The sequence below is a fragment of the Oryctolagus cuniculus genome, chromosome X (assembly GCF_051225735.1).
Source record: "Oryctolagus cuniculus isolate XC-2025 breed Fujian yellow rabbit chromosome X, ASM5122573v1, whole genome shotgun sequence".
Classification (NCBI taxonomy): Eukaryota; Metazoa; Chordata; class Mammalia; order Lagomorpha; family Leporidae; genus Oryctolagus; species Oryctolagus cuniculus.
In genome coordinates, this window is record NC_142888.1 from 11,238,181 (window position 1) to 11,264,755 (window position 26,575).

At 39.5% G+C, this 26,575-nt stretch overlaps 1 long non-coding RNA gene across 4 annotated transcripts in view; it reads left to right on the plus strand.

The window, feature by feature from the left end:
- The window catches only part of LOC149119555 (uncharacterized), a 227,875-nt gene that overhangs the window by 116,149 nt on the left and 85,151 nt on the right, over positions 1-26,575 (plus strand). For 3 of the 4 annotated variants that reach the window (XR_016227738.1, XR_016227736.1, XR_016227739.1), the window contains 2 exons: positions 6,392-6,558; positions 7,419-7,503. This is a non-coding gene — a long non-coding RNA (uncharacterized LOC149119555). Of the gene's footprint in view, positions 1-6,391; positions 6,559-7,418; positions 7,504-8,854; positions 9,088-26,575 lie in introns of those variants that run through there. The other variant, XR_016227737.1, reaches the window with a different exon arrangement.

Below are 26,575 nucleotides of genomic sequence, written 5' to 3' on the forward strand. Positions count from 1 at the left end.
CATGCTGTTCAACTGTTAAAAATTAAGACTGTTATCTGATTTAAATGGAAGCTTTAGATGTTAGTCCAAATGTTTTGAACCTTGTTGCTTTTAAAAATACCTTGTTTGTTGTTGTTATTATGTATTGCATTCAATTTATAATTACCTGCTTTAGTCATTCCTTTCCTCTGCTTTAGGCCAAATGAATTCAAATAGTGTTATGTACACTGCTACATTGTTAATTTTTTTCCAATAAAATCCATGCAACATGTACTTTACTGTTTAATATGAGTAAGTTAGAAGGCATTCTATATTTAACAGGGTGCATAACAATCACATAAAAACTTAGTGGCTTGAATCAATGGGATTATGTTTCGTCCTTCTGTGAGTCATCTGAGGGGCGCTTCTGGTCTCGGCCAGCATGACCAGGGCTATGGGCTTTTGTGGGGTCTCATTTCTGTCACAGGGCAGCTGTGGGGAGCAATCCGGACTAGACTAAGTTACTCGAATTAGGACTTATTCTATGCATCTGCTCTCCCACAATATGGCGCTGGGAGAGAAGTAAACAGCTTCCGCACAGCTGCCTCCAGTTCAACCAATTAACTGTAGGACTTGCTCCTGATTGGAGAGCAGTGTACTCGGCGTGTGGGCGGCCGAGTTAGGATTGGCGGAGGAGGACTATAAAGGAGGAGAGAGACGGCATGCACCGGGGAACATCTATGGGGAACATCTAAGGGAACCTGTGCAGCCCCCGAGAAAGCCGGCCGGCGGTGTGCCGCTCCCCTGCGGAAGTGGGGAATGTGGCCAGGGGGAACTGCCCTTCCACGGAGGTGGAAGGGATAGTAGCCAACCCGGGAAGAACCAGCAGCAAACCCGGGGAGGGCCGAGCAGACGAAAGAACAGCGCAGGGTCCTGTGTTGCTCCTCCACGAAGAGGGGGAGCGACATAATGGTGCCGTGACTCGGATAAGAAACCTGACTCGGATAGAAAACCTAGGACGGATAGGAAACCTAGCTCGGTTAGGAAACCTAGGACGGATAGCAAACTTAGGAGGGAAGAAACGGGAAGAATTGGGAAAATATCGAAGAGAGAGACTAGCAAACAGCCTAGGGAAAAGCCGGCCGAAAAGGGTGCCGGAAGAAGCTATTGAAAGCCTAGGCATAGACTCGGATACGGACTACGGGGGGAAGCTGGGAGAAATCTTTAAGGTCGAAAGCGAAAGTGAAAGCTAGAACAAACAGACTCGGATGCGGACTGTGGGGAGAGGCCAGGAGAAATGAGGGAGGAATATCGTTGGAGGAAAGCTTGGGGAAACATACCGGGTAGAGAAAAATGTTAGGGAAATTGAAGCCGCGGGGGGCAGGCCAAGGCGGACACGAAAGCCACTTTGGGATTCTCAAGTTAGCCCGGGAATAGGGGGCGAAAAGTTGAAACCAGAAGCTGAGACGTAAGCCAGATTGGGATCCGTCTGATTAGCCCGGGGAGCAAAGGACGGGAAGCCAAATCGTGGGGCGGAGACGTACGCTGGGTTGAATTCGCCAGGCTAGCCCGGGGAACTTGGATTGAATGCTAGTGGTGGAGACGCAAGCTACGCTGTGTTACTCGCGGAAGCCGCCGCGTGCAGAGAGAGCACGGGGCGTGAATAGATAGGGAACGGGGCTGGCGTAGGCCGTGGTGCAGACGCGAAGGGCGTGGAGACCGCGGAGCGCGCGAAGCCAAGCCGCGCAAAGCCGAGCCGCGCAGATGAGAGAGGCTGAAGCGGCTCAGAGCCGGCGAGGCGCCGAGAAGCAGCCTCGGGGCGGGGCGAGGCGCCGGGAAGCTGCGCGGAGCCGTGAAGCTGCCGGCAGGGCGAGGCGCCGGGAAGCTGCGGGGATAAGAGAAACAGAAGCTTAGAAGTAAGATGAGAGAAATAGGAATGCTGGAAGATAGAAGTAAAATGGGAGAAATAGGAATGCCCGGAGATAGAGAAATAGAGAAATAAAAAGGCCTCCCTACAACACTGCAATGTGAGAGCTTGGATTCGGTCTGCCTAATCAAGTGAGGCGATGAGCACCTGCGGGCAGCTAGCAGCTTATGCGCCGCAGGTCACCGAAGACAGGCACGAATTAACATCAGTAAGGATTCCCCACAATACCGCAATTAGAAGGTTTGGATTCGGTCTGCCTGATTTAAGGCGGTAAGCGCCAGCAAAGCTCGACCAGAGTATGAGCTGCAGGTCACCGAAGATAGGCACGAACCAACACTAATAAGTCTCCCCCACAATAAGGCAATGAGAAGGCTTGGATTCGGTTTGCCTGATAGGTCTTGTAAGTCCCCTGCAGGCAGAGCAGAGCATGCGCTGCAGGGCACCGAACACAGGCACGCATCAGCGCCTAAAAACCTCCTCACAACATGGCGAAGAGAGGACCCGGATTCGGTTTTCCTGATTGATAGGACTTGTAAGAGCCTGTGGCAACTCTAGCAAGTAGAGCAGAGTGTGTGCCGCGGGACACCGAAGACAGGCGCGTATCAACACTAAAAAATAAAAAGAAAGGGGGATCTGTGGGGAGCAATCCGGACTAGACTAAGTTACTCGAATTAGGACTTATTCTATGCATCTGCTCTCCCACAATATGGCGCTGGGAGAGGAATAAACAGCTTCTACACAGCTGCCTCCAGTTCAACCAATTAACTGTAGGACTTGCTCCTGATTGGAGAGCAGCGTACTCGGCGTGTGGGCGGCCGAGTTAGGATTGGCGGAGGAGGACTATAAAGGAGGAGAGAGACGGCATGCACCGGGGAACATCTATGGGGAACATCTAAGGGAACCCGTGCAGCCCCCGAGAAAGCCGGCCGGCGGTGTGCCGCTCCCCTGCGGAAGTGGGGAATGCGGCCAGGGGGAACTGCCCTTCCACGGAGGTGGAAGGGATAGTAGCCAACCCGGGAAGAACCAGCAGCAAACCCGGGGAGGGCCGAGCAGACGAAAGAACAGCGCAGGGTCCTGTGTTGCTCCTCCACGAAGAGGGGGAGCGACAGGCAGCAGGGGTGACATGGGCACAAATGATCATCCAGCAGTTTAGCCTAGACTTGCTCTTAGGTTTTTGTTTTCAAGGTTTCCACGAACAACAAGAACAAGCTAGTTCTGAAGTACTAGTACTTTCCAAAAGGAAGTCACGTGGCAAACCTTAGATTTCAAGTGGAGGAGGAATAGATTGCTTTTTCTTGAAGGGAGGAGCTGCAAAGTCACATTGTAAAAGGGTCATATATGCATAAATGGAAAGAACTTGTGGCCATTTTTACAATCTATTGCAGTATCTGAAATTATGTAGTTGGCCCTTGACCATTGCTATGTCATTTCTCATTGAGTATTAAGTGTATCTTGATTTCCTCAATAGAATTACCTTGGAAAAGTCATTTTTTCCTTTTAAAAATATAATTACATCTGTTTTAAATGTTTGTTACTATTAGAAAACTTAGAAAATAATGACAAGCAGGGATAAAAGTGTAAAAATAATATCCAATTCTACCAGAGATAAGTATTATACATTTACTTGTATAAGGATGCAGCATTAGAAAGATATTTTATTTTTATCTATATTAGGTGTCTCAATTTTGTGGTTGTATATAATAGTATAAATTATATGTGTGTATATATACACACACACTAGCATATACTCATAAACCCTTATGGATCTATTATTTAATAATACTTTTGGTTATTTTTCTGTAAAATTTTTCTATAATGAGCTTTTTAAAAAAGATTTATTTATTTATTTGAAAGGCAGAGTTACAGGGAGATAGAGGCAGAGAAAGAGGTCTTCCATCCACTGGTTCACTCCCTAGATGGCCGCAGGCAGGAGCCAGGAGCCTCCTCTGCATCTGCCACGTGAGTGCAGGGACCCAAGGACTTGGGCCATCTTCTACTGCTTTCCCAGGCCACAGCAGAGAGCTGGCTCAGAAGTGGAGCATCCAGGACTCGAACCAGCACTCATATGGGATGCTAGCACTGTAGGTGGCAATTTACCTGCTATGCCACAGCGCTGGCCCCCATAATGAATCTTCTAATGTATTAATTATTTATAAATTAAACAACAGCCATAAAAATCCAAAATACAGAGGCTTAATCAAGACATACAATATAAATATATAAGGTGCTTATTTCTGTCTCACAAGTCCAAAAGTAGATGAATAGTATAGCTTGAGCAAACATTTCTGTTCCACTCAGCCAATCAGTGACCCAAGCCAGTGGGTTGTCTTTGCCATCTTGAATATGTTGCTTCTAGATGTTGGTCCAAGGTTGCACTTGTAGTTGTGATTATTCTCAGAAATCAAGAAGAGAGAAAGACGTTTCCAGAAACATTTTCATCTCTGAGATGATCTTAAAGTTGCACGTTAAGACTTTCTCTCACAACCCATCAGCCCAAACTTGGTCAAGCAGCTACACCTAGCTGTAAGGGTGACTGTGCATCAGATAAAACTTGAGGAGACTATTCCAAAAAGAAAGAAAATGGACACTGTTGGAGGTGGGCAATTAGCAAGTTATGTTATGCTAACCAAATTGCATCTATGTAGTTGACTTTTCATCCCTAAGCATATAGCTCCTCTGTGGTAGATATATTTGCTTTGCTCTGCCCTATGTCAGTTCTTCTCTGCTGGGGTATTAGCACTTCAATTTTCCTTTGGAAAACTCTTAGAGCATGAAATTTTTGGTGGGGCCAATATGCCTCCCCCACACTTCACTTAACTACAAGGGGATGTGGCTTGTCCTGACCAGTGGAACTCACAGCTGGGTGTTTTTAATGGAAATATTGAGAAAATGGCTCTTTTCCTCCTAATGAAACAGTTGAACTGGAAAAAAACCTGAGAAAAACAGAGCTCAAAACAGATAGATAAAGAGAGATGGAAACTTAAAGACATTGTTTGAGCCCTTATTCAACTCAGTCCTGAAGCTAGATAGTCCCTGGATTTTTAATTGTGAAATTCTAACATCTGATTTATTTGTTTGTGCCTCTTATATTAATTTCTGTCCCTTGCGATTTACCACGATTAGTCATTTCATTTATGTTGCACATATAGGAGCGTTTGAATTGAAATTCTGTCATCTAAGATCAGATAAAGACTATTCTCCAAAATGGTCTCACTGACATTTATTTTCAAGTCATTTCCAATCTTCATGTCTTTGGTAAATGATGAAACAGGTTCTGGTATTTGGTCCTATGAATCCCCAATTGTTACTGAATTTCTATTCTCAACCTTTCTGTATATCATTAACCTTTCTTCCACCTGATAAAAAATAAACAAAGGAGAATAGGGTTTAGGCACTAGGAATAGGTGAGTCGTGTGGTAGAGGAAGAACTTATATATAAATAAAAAATCCTATTTTGAGCCATCAACTTACCTTTGTTCCAACTCTGAATTCCAGTAATTAGATGGTAGAATTGGTCCAAAGAGTCAGGGCAAATTGGAAATTGTTAGTAAAAGTGATGCTACGGGTATTGTGAGTGGCGTGAATAGGATGTTTAGAGGGAGGCCAGTGGCATCCAGCAGAGACCAAGCTATTTGAGGGTTATTAAATTCATTATGTGGCTTTTTGTGTTGCTTTCACTTACATTCCATCTCCTGACAGTTTGAAGGTGAAGGCCAGCCATTTTCCTATGCCTAGATCTCTTGTTGTAATGTATCTACCAGCACCATGGATGCAAGGAATGCTGTTGGTTCATTATTAACATATCAAAACAAATCGCTATATGATATAGTACGCCTTATGTTATATTAACTGATGTTGAGGCTCTTATTCAAGGCTATTTATAGACATACAGACCATTACAACTAATTAGGGGAATCCCAGATGAGATCACTCCCTTCTCTTTTTCTATAGTTTATGGGAATTTAATCTCTTAGAAATATTCATACAAAATTAATGTTCTTTTGGATGGGAAGGTCAATCAGATACATGGTATTCACTTCAGTCTTCTGATAAGAAGTCTCATAAATTAATTGAAACTTGTTATTGTTTCATTAAAAAGGGGAGAGAGTGGTGAAGTTCACAGGTCATAAAATTACTCCTTTGCACTATGTAGTATGTCCATTGTGCATTGAGGCCGTCTCTGTCCAATGACACACTACTGGCTGTTTGCAGTGATACACTTGAGTAGGGTGGTGAATAAGAAGAGGTGACTCAAATAATCAGCGTCTTCAGACTGCCTGACACCCTTAGACTCTATTATTTGGCATGCATCAGTAGAGTTCCCTGAGGTAATATTTTTCAATAGACGTAAAACTTCATCTTCGTGAATTATTTTGACCAGTATGGGTGAATTTCAGCACTATACAAACATATTATAGTCTTATTTTAAAAAGACGTTGCTCACCATCCCTAACGGATCTTTTAGCTGACTTTTTGTTATTTTCCCTTGTTATTGTGTCTCGGCAGGAACCGTATTGGAGAAAATCAGCAGATGAACAGAATGCTTCTGGTGTGCTGGAGCTTTTGTTTGTGCCTGTGTGCCAATGTAAACATGAGCAGCCTTTCAGTCACCCCCCAGTGCTCATTATTTGAAGCCATTTCCACAGCATGGCACCCCACAACACTAAGGAAAAGTTGAGTCCACTATTACTTGAATGAAACTGAGAATAAAAGAACCCATTCTTAGTGGAGAGAAAATTTGTCCATGCTCAAACTGAAGGAAATCACTGCAAATAGGCCATGTTTTTTTTTTTATTGTTGTTAAACCCAAGCAGACCTATTCATTCGACTATAATGCATACCCAGTCTCTGAATTTTTCTGCATTTCTCTCAATTAAATTTTGAGGCTTTCCTTTTAATATACATTGATTTCTATGAGGATTTTTAGAGTTAAAAAACCTCATAATTTTCAAGCCCTTAAATGTTACATAGGAATTCCTTTTTTATTTTATTTATAAATTATATTTGTAGTAGCCCTAAAGAAGTACAATAATACAAAAGCAAATAATGTGATTAAAAAAACTTTCCTATCCCATTGAAAGATGATATTCTTTTACTGAAATGTCCATTCTTTTTGCTGCAAAATGAGTTTTGTAGGTCAACCAGTTTATTGTTTTATTGTGTTCACTCAGCCAGTGAGAATCACAGCAGGTGGGAAATTCTTGGACTTACCCAATCAAAATCTTCAATGTTTGATACCATTATCACATTTTTAAAAGAGAAGGCTGACCTGCATTCAGCCTGCTTGTGGTTGGGTCTGAGTGCTAAGAGCAAAGTTAGATCTATGTTGAAAGCTGTTAGCACCATGAATAGTCTCAGTAGAAGTTTTCAGGAAAATAGTAGCTATTATTACAAATATGATGTTCTCTTTCAAGGATAGCTTCTGAGGTTGATATTCTTACACTCCATACTATTCAACGAACTGTGAATATGCTATGTTTCAGGACTATAGTGAGCTGTATCCGTTTTATAAAATTTTCTTTTCTCCCAACAGTCTGGCGAGGTAGATATTATTGTTCCCATTTTATAGAGGAAAAACTGAAGCTTGGAAGGATTAACTAACACAGCATCATGAGCTGGTAAGTAACAAAACCAGATCTTGGGTCTGTGTCTACCAAACATTAAAGCCCATAGTTTGCCCAGCACCAATTTGCCTCTCTAACCACACAAAACATGGATTACTCCTAAGGGGAGGTTTGTCATTCTGACAGTGGCTCAAATATCCATCCAGTGGTGCTGTAGTGGAAAACATTGTGAGGGAGTCCAGTAAAGGTAAGAAAAGCAAGAGCTACTCTGCCATTGGTATTCCTCAGGGTTTCTCTGTTGATTTCACTCCCATTTTAGAATATTGCATTTAATTACCTGTCAAACATATATCTAAACTTTCTGGATGCAAGAGGGTCAGCCCAATTAGTGCTGTTATTTTTCTGTTTAGTTTTCTGAATATATCTAATTTCAAGTCTGGTCTCAACAATAACAATTTCAAGCACAAACCTTCAAAATCTAAGTGTTTTAACCTTGATAAATTTGATGTAAAATAATTGAGTTTTGTAACCACTTTAGAGAATCCCTAAGAACATCAAAATTTTGGTGTTCAATTCTCTTTATTTCTCTTTCAGGGCAAACAAATAATTTCCAAATTCCCTGGATGATATATTGTGCTTCCTTAGTAGAGCAGTCACTTTACTTTTCAAGATTAACTTTGTATCCTGCAGTCCTTTTCCTACTGGCTCTGTCCTTGCTTCCCCATTCCATGTTCTCAAAAAAGAGCAGCCTCTTGATTGATTATATCCTTGAAAGTCACTGTTGAGGGAGGGAGGCCCTCATCTGAGCTGGCGAAAATGAAACATTGATGAGGCCAAGGCAATACAGTTATGTTAGGACCCACTGGAGATTTTTGACTCAGCAGGAATTATTTCCAACTGGAACATTCAGGCTTCTAATGAACATGACCTTTATCATGATATCAAAATTCTATGAAGGAGAAAGATCTGAATAGATGCTAGCTTTCTGTACTTGGAATACTATGTAGTACACAAGATACTAACTTGTCTACAACTTGTTTGATGACTTCATTATTTCACACTTTTTTAAAAAAACAGTTTTTACTTTATCTGTAGAAATTTATGTACTTTTATTTGTTGAATATGTCAAACACTTTCTTCAGGTACTCCCAAACCAAATGTTGTTTATTTTGAATGATTTTTTTTCAAGCCTTGGGAATTGGTCCTGACATATGGTCCTATTTACCATCTTGTTAATTGTTGACCTAGAATCTAATACATTCAGTGAAATAGGAATGGAGTTTACTAAGGATTAAATGTAATGTTGGGCTTTTGAATGTGTAAGTTTTGTTGATGGCTCAGCTCCTTGTCTGTGCTTGGGATAAGTTCAGTTTCACTCTTATGCTAATGTCAGTGTGATTTACAGGTTTCAAGAGTATGCACAAGATGGCTGTCTCATTTGACTCTGAACACAACCTTGTGAGGTAGTTGGGGCAGATATTTTTGTGTCCTTTTTATGCACCAGGAAACTGATAAATAAGTGGGTATCTACTTTGTTAGTGCTAAAACAAAATCTTCTGACAAATTTATCTTGTGTTTTTCCACTTGTAAATCCACTTAGATAATTCATTCTTATAAGTGATATTTCTACTGTTTGTCTTAGGAGATACTGTTATCATATCTAAGATGACATAAAATAGCTTAATTTCATTCCATTGGTGTTTTATTATAGCCCTTCATCCAATGTCAGATTTGCAAAAGAGTGAGAAAATATTTAACTGAACTGCAAAAAATTTATTTTTTTTTCTAAAGGGGTGGGGGCTGAGAAAGAGATCTGTATCTTCCATCTGTTGGTTCATTCTGCAAATGTCCACAACAACCAGGACTGGGCCAGGCCAAAACCAAGAGTCTAGACCTCAATTTAGGTCTCCCAAATGGGTGGCAGGGATGCAACCACTTGAGCCATCACCTGCTGCTTCCCTGGGTATACATTAACAGGAAGCTGGAACCAGAAGTGGAGCCAGGACTTGATTCTAGGAACTCCAATATGTGATATGGGTGTTAAACATTGATTTTCTAAATATTTGATGTATAAATTATTTATTACTCTGTAGACCTACCATTGGTATAGCAGGAAGAAGTCTAACAAGAGTTTGGGAATTTGTGCCTGATGTAGACTTCATAAAACTAATGTAATGTCTTAGAATTTGTTCAAATAGTAAAACTTGGTTCTAAAGAGCCATGTAGAAGTAATCAGGAATTGTAAAAAATTGATAGAAAACTCCTACCATAAGATAGTTTGCACTGAATAAAAATGAATTTATTCCAAAAGCATTAAGTAATTTTCAGCAGCTACTATGTGTATAGCACTGGGGAGTTTATAAAGAAGCGTGACTGCAGCAAGCACTTACCATCTAGTTATATCTACCTACATATAAATGATTTAAAAAAATCACAGTAACCCTCAACTGGTATATGTCCCTACTAATTAATTGCTGACTGGCTTCAGAAAAATTATTCCATCCAGTGACAGTGGTTCTAAAAATGTACATATTTTATGATAAAATATACATAAAAGGGGTTCTAGAAATGGATATATTTGGTGATAAAATATTCATAAAATTGTACTGTTTAAAGTGTATAACTCAGTGGCATTAAATATATTTACAGCATTGGGCAACCATTACAACAATCCATTTCTAGAAATTTTTGTCCTCCAAAATAGAAACTCTGTATCCATTAAACGCTTCATTCATCCCCACCCACAGCCCTGCTAACTCTCCATGAATTTGCCTGTTCTTGGGATCTCATGTAAATGGAACCATATGATAGTTTGTCATTTTGTATCTTACTTATTTCAGTTAGCATAGTGTCTTAAAGGTCCATCTATGCTTGCAGGATTTCACTCCTTTATGAGGCTGAATTAAGTTCCATTGTATGTATGAGAGTCTTTAAAAGTTAATTGAAAATGCATATTATGAAAACTAATTTATTTTAAAATCCATTTTCTACAAACTTTTTGAAGTCTCCTCACATGTATCACATTTTGTTTATTCATTTGTTGATGAGAAATATACATTTAGAGATATCCCTAATCTTCTGCCTCCCTCCTCCCTTTCTCACCAATTATTGCCTGAAACCACCCATCATTGTCTGTTATTATGGATTCAATGTTGGGCAAGAGTGAATGGGAGAGTAGAAATACAGAATGCAGAATGAAATCTGATTTTCAGATACAAAATAAGTACTTGTTAGTGAAAGAATGTCCCCTGCAATACTAGGGATATATTCATATTTTAAAAGATACTAGTTGTTTTTAGGAAATTTAATTTAGCTGGATGTCCTGTATTTTATCTAGCAACCCTAAGGGAGAGGTAAAAATTGCCTCTTGAAAGGCCCCATTTCCAAATAGAGTAGCATTCTGTGGTACTAGGTGTTAGTACTTCAACATATGAATGGGAGAAGTACAATTTAGCCCATTGCAGTTATCGCCAAATAATATTCATATTTTAAGACATTCATTTTAAATTGTGAAATAAAATACTTTGTTCTTTCTAAAAACAATTTAAGGTATCAGCAAAAATTTGGGTAAATTTTTTCAGCTGTCATAATAAATGTACAAATGTTGATTTTATACCTTTTTCTTAAACTAGCTTAATCAGATATATCAGTCAGTTGTTGCCAGAATGATGCTGCACAACACATTGCTTCAAATATCACTGGCTTAAAACAACAATAGTTGATAGTTGCTGGCCTATCTGTAGATTGGGTGGCAGTGGGGCTGCTGCTCTAGGCTTGACTTTCCTGGGCTTGACTCAGACTGTAAGTTGGATGGAGGTTTCCACAGGTCTGTCATCTTTCTTGGACCATCAGCTTAGTTGAGGTGTGTTCCTAAGGATATGGCAGAAATGAGGGGCAAGCTGAAATCTGCAGTTCCTGTTAATGTCTAAAATTTTAACTGACGCAGTCACTACTCTCTCTATTACATTGACTAAATTAAGTCTTATGGCCAAAGCCAGCATTAATGACACAGGGAATTTTACTGTGACTCTTCTGAGAGGAACTGTTGAGTAACTTGGCAAAGGGTGTAGGTACAGGAGGAAGTGAATTGAGAACCAATGTCTCAATCTGCAAATACTGAACTCATCTGCACAGTCTGTTAGTTGTAAGATCTCCTCTCCTGAGTGAAAGAGCTAAGACTGCTCCAATACAGAGGATATAGTGTTAATACTTTCTGGTTGTTGGTATTGTTGAATCTGTGGGCTTATGTCACAAACACTTAGGTACCTGGACTCATTCTGTCCTAACACAATTTTGTTCAGCTAAGGAGATCTCTTCTTTTAGATGCTTTCTTCTCTACCTGACCTTGGCTTGATTTCCTCATCGAAGCTTCTAATGCTTTGTTCTTGCCCTCTGTGTGACTTCCTACCGCTCATTAACATCTGGTATACTTTCTGGAATGAAGTGGGTAAATGCTTTGGGGTCAACTTGTGGAGAAGGAAAGAGCTGAGAATTTAACCACCATGCTAGGGAACCCCTGAAATGTGATTTCTTCCAGAAATTTAAGACTTTTTGAGAATTAAGTAAAATGTAATAAATGATTTTCAGTAAACTAATTAAAGATTATTGAAAATAAGGCCGAGTAATCTTTCATGACATTCAAATAGTAAATATTCATTTAATTTTTTACATATTCCCATGGTTCAAACGTCAGAACAATATCAAAGTGTACATTCAGCAGGCATGTTCCCATCCTTGTCCCTGTCCTCTCTGGTCTTCACCCTTGACCTCCACGGGTAACCACTTGTCTTCATTTCTTAAGTATTTAATATTTATACAGATAGGATTGCATTCTTCTTTGTTCTCTGTCTTATATATGGTAGTGTACTATATAGTACTGTATAATATATTCTGGAAACATTTCTGAATATGTGGGGAACTTCCTGATTGCTTGGCCATTTATTTTGTGAATGCACCATAGTTTATTTAATCAGCATCACCTTGTTGTACACTTGATTTGTTTCCAACTTTTGATACTACAGATAATGCTATAATATCCCTGTACAGAGGTTACTTCTAATTACAAGTATACTTACAGAATGAATTCTTGGCAGTGGGATTTCTAGACTAGAAGGAAAACTTATTTGCAATTATGATAGATAATTCCAAATTGTTCTTCATAATAGTTTTACCATTTTGTACCTTTTAAAAAAGATTTATTTTTATTCATTTGAAAGAGTTACGGAGAGGTAGAGGCAAAGGCAGAGGCAGAGAAAGAGAATCAATCTTCCACCTGCTGGCTCACTCCCCAGTGACTACACCAACCATAGCTGGGCCAGGCGGAATTTAGTAGTTTAATCTGTGTCTCCCAAGTGGGTGCAGGAGCTCAAACATTTAGGCTGTCTTCTGCTTTCCCAGGTGCATTAGGGAGCTGGATCAGAAGTAGAGCAGCTGGGACTCAAATTGGCACCCATATGGGATGCCAGCACTGCAGGCTGCAGCTTAACACACTATGCCACAGTGCCCCCTCCTTTAATATTTTTTTTTATTTATTTGAAAAAGTTGTTCATTTTTATGGGATACCATGTGATGTTTCTATACATGTATATACTGTGTAACATTCAATTGCAGTATACAGATCTTGCTCTAAATTGGGATTTAAATGCTTCCAATTTCATACTTTTCTTAGGAATGTTATAGTCAGGCTCTACATAACAGAGGTCTAAAGTGCCATGCTGCTATGACTTTAGACTCAGTTGTTGGACTTGAAGATCCACTTAGGCTCTTGGGATGATCCTGGCATCCTGAAAGCAGGAAGGGTAGCAGGGGCACCGACCTGGTGCACAGATGACTTTCGAGTTAAACTTGCTAATAGGATCACCTTTCACTCGAATGTACTCTTGCTGTTTGTATTTCTCTGCTAACTTTAACCTCTTTCTTCTTTTTGCCCTCTAGTCTGCTCTTTTCTTTCTCCTCCTTTGGCCTTTTAATTTCTCATTATTACTATTTTGAAATTTGTAGTGACAGAAGTTTCTGTAGAGCATGGTGAAGGTACGCCTTTGTAAAAATTCAGTACTTCAAGTGATCTTTATGCAATTCCAGGAAAAGCTTGTGGCCATGAGCAATTATTACCGCAGGTCCACGTGGTGTAAAATCTTAGCCCAGTGAGGACTCACCTGGTGACAGGAGTGTCTAAATCACACAGAAGGGGAATCTCAGAACCTGGGGAACACAGGAAGATAAAGATAAACAGTATCAAAGCAGACACAATTTTTCACCTCTACTTACTAATGGTGTGGGAAGACTGGAAGGGTAAATAAGAAGCATAACAATTCCATTGGTGATTTGTTAGATTATTTTGCTTGATTAGCTGTTGATCAACTCTTTGATTCCACAGTGGGGGAACCAGTCTTTTTGTTATTATCAACAAAGGACTGCCAGCGCCGTGGCTCACTAGGCTAATCCTCTGCCTTGTGGCACTGGCACACCGGGTTCTAGTCCTGGTTGGGGCGCCGGATTCTGTCCCGGTTGCCCCTCTTCCAGGCCAGCTCTCTGCTGTGGCCAGGGAGTGCAGTGGAGGATGGCCCAAGTGCTTGGGCCCTGCACCCGCATGGGAGACCAGGAGAAGCACCTGGCTCCTGCCATGGGATCAGCGTGGTGCGCCGGCCGCAGCGCGCCGGCTGCGGTGGCCATTGGAGGGTGAACCAACAGCAAAGGAAGACCTTTCTCTCTGTCTCTCTCTCTCACTGTCCACTCTGCCTGTCAAAAAATAATAAAAAAAAGGACTGCTTTATCAAGTTCGCTAGAAATTGTTACAAAAATTCACTTTCACTTACATTGGGAGGAGCTAACAGACTATACAAGCTGAGATTCCTGGGCCCAAAAGGAATAAAAATAGATAACACAGAAAATCCCCTTTGTAGAATTTTGCTTTAAGAAGTTTATAGGAGTCTCTTCTTACCCACAAGGGTATATGTTCCATGACTCCCAGTCTGCCTCAGATAGTACTGAAACCTATGTATATTATGATTTTTCCTATACAGGTGAGGAAACTTCATAAAGTTCTTGGAAAATGTAGTTGAAAGATACATCTATCTTGATGCAAAAAATGTTGAAATGCATGCATATTTTTCATAAGATACATTTTCCATAAATTTTAGAAGACCCTCTTATATCCTTATGATAATTCAGTCTATGAAGAGATTAACAAGAAAAGTGGAACAAGTATAATTAAATTCTGTAATAAAAGTCATTTAAAGCTTATTGTTTACTTCTGGAATTTTCCATTTAACATTTTGGAACTTGGTTGACAGCAGAGGACTCACACCGGTGGAAAGTGCAGTTGTGGATGAGGGGAACTAGGACATTTCTTTTTTAGTGTTTCAAGCCACATAGGACTTCAAAGGTATTAGCCAGGGGAGAACATGGGCTTGGGGGATGGAGTTGTGAGGTCAAAGTGAGTTGTGCAACCTGTAGTTACTTGTTATGATCCTGTGCTTTTTCATTTGTAAAATAGGAGTAATATCTGACTCATTGTTTATTTTTTCATAAAGTTCCTATGTATATAAAGAGCTTAACCTCAGATTGGAAGTACATTAAGTGATGTAAAAGTGGCAATTGGTATCAGTATGATTATATCTGCATTTCTAACTAAATTGGCCTGGTGTGACCCCTTACTCAACTTCAACTTTGATTTCTTCAGCTGTTTAAGCTAAGAGAGCAACATGAATTATATCCTTGGCCTCCTAAAATTCCTAGCATTTTAGAACAAAATTGCAACATTAAACTTGTGGTGTGAGTTGAAGAACTTCTGTTGTATTGCATTCCTTTGACCTTTTCCCATTTGACTGTTGAGAACTGCAGGATAGACGTTCTGTCTGGGCCTAAATTGAGGGAAGGAAGAATAAGTGCCTTTGTTTCTGTAGCTGTGGAACATGCAGATTCCAGTCCTGTCTTTGAGGATCATTTCAAACTGACAACCTGGGGGCCGGAAGAGTCCCTTATAAAGCTCACATTATGATAAAAACTAACCAATTTTTTTAAATGTCTTCTTTTTCTAACCGTTTTACTGATTCTTTTTCTGCTTCTTTTCCTCTTCAGCCCACGCGTAACCCATGACTGTTCACTGGACTTGTAAGGCTATTCTCTGTTCCAGAGAGCTAATAGTTGAGACTTTTAACCCTAAGCCATGATTATCTCATCTGTAAAATTTTTCTTCTCACTTACTTTATGCATCCTTTGACTTTGTTCTCTAGTTCTGTTATCAGGATCCCTAGATGTCTTCTTGCCACAAGGACATTAGAAGCCATAAAGAACACTGTCTCTGCAGTGATTAACTTAGCGAATTATCAATCAGATTTAATCATCACTGGGCAGAAAAAAGCATAGCTTTCCTAATGTTTCTACTTATACCACATAAATTAAATTGAAAATAGTTAGACAACCATGTAAATGCATTCTCTTATCGTGCTGGCTTTTAGCAAAATTTATAACATACAACATCTGTTCTCTTTGCCTGAGTAAATCAAATTTACTCTATTTTATCTTCAAGTTTATCAATAGGAGGTGAAGGAAGAGTAACAAGCAATTAAAATACTTCAAGCTCCTTGCCTCAAGGCTAATCAGAGATAGACCCTATACTTTTGTAACAATACCTTGTAGTCTGGTGACTAAAACCCTTTTATTATTTACCTTTAGTCATCTGCAATATGATAATATTGAGTTTCATTTATCACAAAGGTTGAAGGACTCATTTACTTTAGTTACTACTTAACTCCTCAAAAGGGAGACTTCTCTATTTTTAAGTGTTTTCATTATCTGTTCACACAGTTTAAACATGTTGTTGTGAATTTTATACTACATTATTAACACTGGAAGCAACAGGAATGGCAAAATCTATCTCAGTAAATCATGCATTTGATGGAAATAATTCAACTAAAACAATAAAAATAGGTAAGTTTAGTTTCCACTGTGTTTTGGATGCTGTTCTAAGAGCTGTACTGACTTTGCACTTAACTGTATCCTTATACATAATATGCTTGTGTCCCAATTTTTATAGACAAGCAATGGAGGCTTAGATTAAATTACCATTTAAGATCTCACTGGTCTTAAGTACTAGAACTGATATGTGAATTTGTGCCTAGCTGCTGATGCTATCCTCTTTCAAGCACCCAAATTAACCTGTGCAACATGTAGCAAATTACAATGATTTTGATGCTCTGCAGTTACATGTTGCAACCTTTGAAGGTAACTGTCTGCATGGCCTCCACAAAAATGTAGCTCAAAGAAGTCCTCCTCTGAAGTGATCTTGAATTGTGCTCTGTGGAGACTGAGGTCCAAGTGGATCTGAATGAAGTGCAAACCTTTGCAAGAAGATGAGCAGTGTGAAGACGAAGGTTGTGTTTGTTTTTTGATGATCTATTCCCAAGGCTTGACATTAGACTTGGCACATAGTAAGTGCTCACAAAAATATTCTTAGACCTGAAAACCAATTTAGTATATGTACAACTTGTTAATACAAGTATTTAAAAATATCATTTGTTTTGCTGACATTAATATTTACTCATTATAGACAATTTAAGCAACAAAGTATCAGAAACCACTTCAGATCCCACTGTCTAAAAACAATTGATATTGACATTAGGAGCCATCATTCTAAATATTACTCTTGTACCTATACATAAAGGAGAAATAAAATACTTTAAAAATAGAATTGTAGTTCACAAGCTATTTTATTAAAATTTAAATTGAACTCAAATTCAACAAAATTAACGTACATTGAAATAGATGTGAAGGACCTGTTAGAATATAAATCAATGTTTCTTCACCAAAAATTATTTTCTAAATTACATGATGATCCCTTTTATGTTAACACAAAAGAAAATTGAAAACTAAGCTTATGTGTATAGCTAGATAGCTATACCTTAGAGTGTGTGTGTGTGTGTGTGTGTGTGTGTACTTTAGTTGTAAACAGTAATAGATTCCAGAAATGGAAAATTAAGACATACCCATTTTCATTCTTCTACTTCCCCTCTTCCTCTTAATATTATTTTTGGACTGCAGAGATTTAAATTTGTTTTATTCTACTTGGTAACAGTTGCCTAGATTTGAAACATATTTAAGCAGGCCTTTTACCACCAGTTCTTTTACTATGTTTTTTCATGTCAATACATTTCTTAATTGGATAGACTGAATACTCACATCTTGTTTCCTAAGAAAAGACCAATGTGCTGGCTGGCGCCGTGGCTCACTTGCTAATCCTCCGCCTGTGGCGCTGGCACCCGGGGTGCTGGGTGCTAGTCCCACTTGCTCCTCTTCCAGTCCAGCTCTCTGCTTTGGCCCGGGAGGGCAGAGGAGGATGGCCCAAGTGCTTTGGTCCCTGTACCCTCATGGGAGACCAGGAGGAAGTACCCGGCTCCTGGCTCTGGATCAGCGCAGCACCGGCTGTAGCAGCCAATAGGGGAGTGAACCAATGGAAGGGAGCCCTTTCTCTCTGCCTCTCTCTCTGTCTCTCTCTCACTGTCTAACTCTGCCTGGTTAAAAAAAAATATAAAAAAAGACCAATGTGCATTTTATTCTTTGAGTTTTCTTTTCCCTTTTTTTAACCCATAAACCTTTTATTTAAGGTATAGAAACTTCATTCGTTTCATAAATACAAGTTTAGTAATATAGTGATTCTTCTCACCTTACCCACCCTCACAACTGCGATCCTAGTCTTCTTCCTCTTCCCTCCCCTATTCTCATTCTTATTTTTTACTCAGATTTATTTTTAATTAACTTTATATACATAAGTTCAACCCTATGCTAAGAGTTCAACAAATAGTATGGAAAAAAAAACTACCTCAACAGTAAAGACAAGGACTCTTCAAAGTCATCGCATCTCAAAGTGTCAGTTTCACTTCTATAGATTACCTTTTAGGTACTCTATTTGTTACCATGGATCAGTGAAAACATATGGTATTTATCACTTGGAACTAGCTTATTTCACTAACTGTGTGATTTTTTTTAAAAAAATTTATTTATTTTTTTGAAAGAGTTACACAGAGAAAGAAAGGCTTAGAGGGAGAGAGGTCTTCCATCTGCTGGTTCACTCCCCAGTTGGCTGCAGTGGCTGGAGCTGTGCTGATCCAAAGCCAGGAGCCAGGGGCTTCTTCTGGGTCTCCCATGCGGGTGCAGGGACCCAAGGACTTGGGCCATCTTTCACTGCTTTTCCAAGCCATAGCAGAGAGATGGATCAGAAGTGGAGTTGCTGGAACTTGAACCAGCGCCCATAAGGGATGATGGCATTGCAGGTGGCAGCTTTACCTGCTATGCCACAGTGCCAGCCCCAGTATGATGTTTTCCAGCTTCATCCATTTTGTTGCAAATGACCAGATTTCAGGTTTTTTAAAGCTGTGTAGTATTCTGTGTTGCACACATTTCATAAATTCCTTATCTAGTCTTTAGTTGATGGCATTTGAGTTGATTGCATATCTTCGCTATTGTGATTTGAGCTGCAATAAACATGAGGATACAGATAACAGTTCCATATGCTGATTTCATCTCCCTTGGATAAATTCCCAGAAGTGGGATAGCTGGATCATATGGTAGGTCTATATTTAGATTTCTGAGATGTCTATACTGTCTTCCATAGTGTCTTTATCAGTTTACATTCCCACCAGTAGTGGATTAGGATACATTTTCCTCACATCCTCGCCAGCATTTGTTGTTTGTTGATTTCTGTGTGAAAGACATTCTAGTAGGGGTGATGTTTGATTTGCATTTCCCTGATGGCTCATGATTCTCAGCATTTTTTCATGTGTCTCCTGGCCATTTGAATTTCCTCCTTCGAAAAATGCCTGTTCAAGTTCTTGGCCATTTCTTGGTTGTTTATTTTGTTTTTGTTGAGCTTCTTGAGCTCCTTATAGATTGTGGTTATTAATCCTTTATCAGTTGCATAGCTTGCAAATAAGTTCTCCCATTCTGTTGATAACCTTTTCACTTTTTCAAGTGTTTGTTTTACAGTGCAGAAGCTTTTTCAGCTTGATGTAATCCCATTTGTCAATTTTGACATTGATTGCTTGTGCTTCTGGGGTCTTTTCCCATGCTAATATTTTGCAGAGTTTCTCCCAATGTTCTCTGGTAATTTGATGTTATTGGGTTGTAGATTTAGGTCTTTGATCCATTTTGAGTGGATTTTTGTGTAAGGTGTAAGGTAAGGATCTTGCTGCATACTTTGGCCTGAAGAGATTCTGTTTTCCCAGCATCATTTGTTGAAGAAACTGTTCTTGCTCCAGGGATTGATTTTAGCTGCTTTGTCAAATATAAGTTGGTTGTATGTGCATCGGTTGATTTCTGGAGTTTCTATTCTTTTTTAAAAAGTTTTTTAAAAAGGTTTATTTATTTGAAAGGGAGAGTTGCAGAGGCAGAAAGGGCATGGGGAATCTTTGATCTACTGGTTCACTTCCCAGTGGCTACAAAAGCTGGAGCTGGCCTATTCAGAAGCCAGTAGACTGGAGCTTCTTCCTGGTCTCCCAATTGGGTGCAGGGGCCCAAGGACTTGGGCCATCTTCTGCTTTCCCAGGCCATAGCAGAGAGATGGATCAGAGAGCTGGCATTGGAACCAGCAATCATGTGGAATGCCAACACTGAAGGCAGCAGCTCTACTCCACTACCCCATAGTGCCGGACTCTTGGGTTTCTTTTCCATCTGTTTTGGTACCTGTACCAGGCTATTGTCATTATGAATGCCCTGTAGTATGTCTTGAAATTTGGTATTGTGATGCTTCTGGCTTTGTTTTTGTTGTTTTAGCTATTTGGGATCTCCTGTGTTTCCATATGAATTTCAGCATAATCTTTACTCTGAGAAGAATGTCCTTGGTATCACACTAAATCTGTAAAGTGCTTTTATTTAATTTTTATTTAATGAATATAAATTTCCAAAGTACGGCTTATGGATTACAATGGCTTCCCCCCCATATCATCTCTCCCACCCGCATCCCTCCCCTTTCCCACTCCCTCTCCCCTTCCATTCACATGAGGATTCATTTTCGATTCTCTTTATATACAGAAGATATACATTAAGTAAAGATTTCAACAGTTTGCTCCCACACAAACAGAAAGTGAAAAATAATAGATGATTTTTTAAATGATGATGAAATCAGATCAGACCTAATGTCATGTTTAATCCCAGTGAGAGTCAAGTTGGGAATTGATAATTTCTTCTTTTTTTTTTTTTACAGAAGATCAGTTTAGTATACATTAAGTAAAGATTTCAACAGTTTGCACCCCCATAGAAACACAAAGCGAAATATACTGTTTGAGTACTCATTATAGCATTAAGTCTCAATGTACAGCACATTAAGGACAGAGATCCTACATGAGGAGTAAGTGCACAGTGACTCCTGTTGTTGACTTTATAAATTGACACTCCTGTTTATGGCATCAGTAATCTCCCTATGCACTAGTCATGAGTTTCCAAGGCTATGGAAGCCCCTTGAGTTCTCTGACTCTTATCTTGTTTAGACAAGGTCATAGTCAAAGTGGAGGTTCTCTCCTCCCTTCAGAGAAAGGTACCTCCTTCTTTGAAGACCTGTTCTTTCCACTGGAATCTCACTCACAGAGATCTTTCATTTAGGGTTGTTGGTTTGTTTGTTTGTTTTTTTTTTTTTTTTTTTTTTTTTTTTTTTTTTTTTTTTTTTTTTTTTTTTTTGCCAGAGTGTCTTGGCTTTCCATGCCTGAAATACTCTCATGGGCTTTTCAGCCAGATCGGAATGCCTTTAGGGCTGATTCTGAGGCCAGAGTGCTGTTTAGGACATCTGCCATTCTATGTGTCTGCTGAGTATCTCGCTTCCCATGTTGGATCACTCTCCCCTTTATTTATTCTATCGGTTAGTATTAGCAGGTACTAGACTTGTTTATGTGCTCCCTTTGACTCTTAGCCCTTTCATTATGATCAATTGTGAACTGAAATTGATCACTTGGACTAGTGAGATGGCATTGGTACATTCCACCTTGATGGGATTAAATTGGAGTCCCCTGGCATGTTTCTAACTCTACCATTTGGGACAAGTCAGCTTGAGCATGTCCCAAATTGTACATCTCTTCCCTCTCTTATTCCTACTCTTATGTTTAACAGGGATCACATTTCAGTTAAATTTCAACACTTAAGAATAACTGTGTATTAATTACAGAATTAAACCAGTCATATTAAGTAGAACAGACAGAAAAACTACTAAGAGGGATAATGTATTAAGTTGTTCATTAACCGTCAGGGCTATGCTGATCAAGTCACCGTTTCCCATAGTGTCCATTTCACTTCAACAGGTTTCCTTTTTGGTGTTCAGTCAGTTGTCACCAATCAGGGAGAACATATGGTATTTGTCCCTTTGGGACTGGCTTATTTCACTCAGCATGATGTGTTCCAGATTCCTCCATTATGTTGCAAATGACTGGATTTCATTGTTTCTTACTGCGGTATAGTATTCTAAAGAGTACATATCCCATAATTTCTTTATCCAGTCTACCGTTGATGGGCATTTAGGTTGGTTCCAGGTCTTAGCTATTGTGGATTGTGCTGCAATAAACATTAGGGTGCAGACCGCTTTTTTGTTTGTCAATTTAAACTCCTTTGGGTAAATCCCAAGGAGTGGGATGGCTGGGTCAAACGGTAGGGTTATCTTTAGGTTTCTGAGGAATCTCCAGACTGACTTCCATAGTGGCTTGACCAGTTTGCATTCCCACCAACAGTGGGTTAGTGTCCCTTTTTCCCCACATCCTCGCCAGCATCTGTTGTTGGTAGATTTCTTTTTTTTTTTTTTTTTTGGTCTATTTCATGAAGAGTAGTCTCTACATCAAATGGTTTATTATTATTTTTTTTATTTATTTTATTTATTTAATGAATATAAGTTTCCAAAGTACGAATAATGGATTACAATGGCTTCCCCCCCATAGCTTCCCTCCCACCCACAACCCTCCCCTTTCCCGCTCCCTCTCCCCTTCCATTCACATCAAGATTCATTTTCGATTATCTTAATATACAGAAGATCAGCTTAGTATACATTAAGTAAGGATTTCAACAGTTTGCTCCCACACAGAAACATAAAGTGAAAAATAATAAATGATTTTTTTTAATGATGATGAAATCAGATCAGACCTATTGTCATGTTTAATCCCAGTGAGAGTCAAGTTGGGAGTTGATAGTTTCTTTCTTTCTTTTTTTTTTTTTTTACAGAAGATCAGTTTAGTATGCATTAAGTAAAGATTTCAACAGTTTGCACCCCCATAGAAACACAAAGTGAAATATATTGTTTGAGTACTCGTTATAGCATTAAATCTCAATGCACAGCACATTAAGGACAGAGATCCTACATGAGGAGTAAGTGCACAGTGACTCCTGTTGTTGACTTTACCAATTGACACTCCTGTCTATGGCATCAGTAATCTCCCTATGCTCCAGTCATGAGTTTCCAAGGCTATGGAAGCCCTCTGAGTTCTCCGATTCTTATCTTGTTTAGACAAGGTCATAGTCAAAGTGGAGGTTCTCTCCTCCCTTCAGAGAAAGGTATCTCCTTCTTTGAAGACCTGTTCTTTCCCCTGAGATCTCACTCACAGAGATCTTTTGCCAGGGTGTCTTGGCTTTCCATGCCTGAAATACTCTCATGGGCTTTTCAGCCAGATCCCAATGCCTTTAGGGCTTATTCTGAGGCCAGAGTGCTATTTAGGACATCCACCATTCTATGAGTCTGCTGAGTATCTCACTTCCCATGTTGGATCACTCTCCCCTTTATTTATTCTATCGGTTAGTGTTAGCAGGTACTAGACTTGCTTATGTGCTCCCTTTGACTCTTAGTCCTTTCATTATGATCAATTGTGAACTGAAATTGATCACTTGGACTAGTGAGATGGCATTGGTACATGCCACCTTGATGGGATTAAATTGGAGTACCCTGGTATGTTTCTAACTCTACCATTTGGGGCAAGTCAGTTTGAGCATGTCCCAAATTATACATCTCTTCCCTCTCTTATTCCTACTCTTATGTTTAACAGGGATCACATTTCAGTTAATTTTCAACACTTAAGAATAACTGTGTATTAATTACAGAATTAAACCAGTCATATTAAGTAGAACAGACAGAAAAACTACTAAGAGGGATAATGTATTAAGTTGTTCATTAACCGTCAGGGCTATGCTGATCAAGTCACCGTTTCCCATAGTGTCCATTCCACTTCAACAGGTTTCCTTTTTGGTGTTCAGTCAGTTGTCACCAATCAGGGAGAACATATGGTATTTGTCCCTTTGGGACTGGCTTATTTCACTCAGCATGATGTGTTCCAGATTCCTCCATTTTGTTGCAAATGATTGGATTTCGTTGTTTTTGACTGCCGTATAGTATTCTAAAGAGTACATGTCCCATAATTTCTTTATCCAGTCTACCGTTGATGGGCATTTAGGTTGGTTCCAGGTCTTAGCTATTGTGAATTGAGCTGCAATAAACATTAGGCTGCAGACCGCTTTTTTGTTTGCCAATTTAAATTCCCTTGGGTAAATTCCAAGGAGTGGGATGGCTGGGTCGAACGGTAGGGTTATCTTCAGGTTTCTGAGGAATCTCCAGACTGACTTCCATAGTGGCTTGACCAGTTTGCATTCCCACCAACAGTGGGTTAGTGTCCCTTTTTCCCCACATCCTCGCCAGCATCTGTTGTTGGTAGATTTCTGAATGTGAGCCATTCTGACCGGGGTGAGGTGGAACCTCAATGTGGTTTTGATTTGCATTTCCCTGATTGCTAATGACCTTGAACATTTTTTCATGTGTCTGTTGGCCATTTGGATTTCCTCTTTTGAAAAATGTCTATTGAGGTCCTTGGCCCATCTCTTAAGTGAGTTGTTGGTTTTGTTTTTGTGGAGTTTCTTGATCTCTTTGTAGATTCTGGTTATTAACCCTTTATCTGTTGCATAGTTTGCAAATATTTTTTCCCATTCTGTCGGTTGTCTCTTCACTCTCCTGACTGTTTCTTTTGCAGTACAGAAACTTCTCAATTTGATGCAATCCCAATAGTTAATTTTGGCTTTGACTGCCTGTGCCTCCCGGGTCTTTTCCAGAAACTCTTTGCCTGTGCCAATATCTTGAAGGGTTTCTCCAATGTTCTCTAGTAACTTGATGGTGTCAGGTCGTAGATTTAGGTCTTTAATCCATGTTGAGTGGATTTTTGTGTAAGGTGTAAGGTAGGGGTCTTGCTTCATGCTTCTGCACGTGGAAATCCAGTTTTCCCAGCACCATTTATTGAATAGACTGTCCTTGCTCCAGGAATTAGTTTTAGATCCTTGATCGAATATAAGTTGGCTGTAGACGTTTGGGTTGATTTCTGGTATTTCAATTCTGTTCCATTGGTCTATCCATCTGTTTCTGTACCAGTACCATGCTGTTTTGATTACAACTGCCCTGTAGTATGTCCTGAAATCTGGTATTGTGATGCCTCCAGCTTTGTTTTTGTTGTACAAGATTGCTTTAGCTATTCGAGGTCTCTTGTGCCTCCATATAAATTTCAGCACATTTTTTTCCAGATCTGAGAAGAAGGTCTTCGGTATCTTGATTGGTATTGCATTGAATGTATAAATTGCTTTTGGGAGAATGGACATTTTGATGATATTGATTCTTCCAATCCATGAGCATGGAAGATTTTTCCATTTCTTGGTATCCTCTTCTGTTTCTTTCTTTAAGGTTTTGTAATTTTCATCGTAGAGATCTTGAACGTCCTTGGTTAAGTTTATTCCAAGGTATTTGATTGTTTTTGTAGCTATTGTGAATGGGATTGATCTTAGAAGTTCTTCCTCAGCCATGGCATTGTCTGTGTATACAAAGGCTGTTGATTTTTGTGCATTGATTTTATACCCTGCTACTTTGCCAAACTCTTCTATGAGTTCCAATAGTCTCTTAGTAGAGTTCTTTGGGTCCCCTAAATACAGAATCATGTCATCTGCAAAGAGGGATAGTTTGAGTTCTTCCTTCCCAATTTGTATCCCTTTAATTTCTTTTTCTTGCCTAATAGCTCTGGCTAGAACCTCCAGAACTATATTGAATAGCAGTGGTGAGAGTGGACATCCCTGTCTGGTACCAGATCTCAGTGGAAATGCTTCCAACTTTTCCCCATTCAATAGGATGTTGGCTGTGGGTTTTTCATAGATTGCTTTGATTGTGTTGAGGAATGTTCCTTCCAAACCCAGTTTGCTTAGAGTTTTCATCATGAACGGGTGTTGTATTTTTTCAAATGCTTTCTCGGCATCTATTGAGATAATCATATGGTTTTTCTTCTGCAGTCTGTTACTGTGGTGTATCACATTGATTGTCTTGCACACATTAAACCATCCCTGCATACCAGGGATAAATCCCACTTGGTCTGGGTGGATGATCTTTCTGATGTGTTGTTGCATTCTGTTGGTGAGAATTTTATTGAGGATTTTTGCATCTATGTTCATCAGGGATATTGGTCTGTAATTCTCTTTCAGTGCTGCATCTTTCTCTGGCTTAGGGATTAAGGTGATGCTGGCTTCATAGAAAGAATTTGGGAGGATTCCCTCTTCTTCGATTGTTCTGAATAGTTTGAGAAGAATTGGAGTCAGTTCTTCTTTAAATGTCTGGTAGAATTCAGCAGTGAATCCATCTGGTCCTGGGCTTTTCTTTGTTGGGAGGGCCTTTATTACTGTTTCAATTTCTGTCTCAGTTATGGGTCTGTTTAGGTTTTCTATGTCTTCCTGGTTCAATTTAGGTAGGTTGCATGTGTCCAGGAATCTATCCATTTCTGATAGGTTTCCTTGTTTGCTGGCATACAAGTCCTTGTAGTAATTTCTGATGATTCTTTTTATTTCTGTGGTGTCTGTTGTTACGTTTCCTTTTTCATCTCTGATTTTATTGATTTGGGTCTTTTCTCTTCTTTTTTTTAGTTAGTTGGGCTAATGGGGTGTCAATTTTGTTTATTTTTTCAAAAAACCAGCTCCTCGTTTGGCTGATTTTTTGGAATGTTTTTCTTGATTCAATCCTGTTGATTTCTTCTCTGATTCTAATTTTTTCTCTTCTCCTACTAGATTTGGGTCTGGTTTGCTGTAGGTTTTCTAGATCCTTGAGGTGAATTGAAAGCTCATCTATTTGGTGCCTTTCCAATTTCTTGATGTA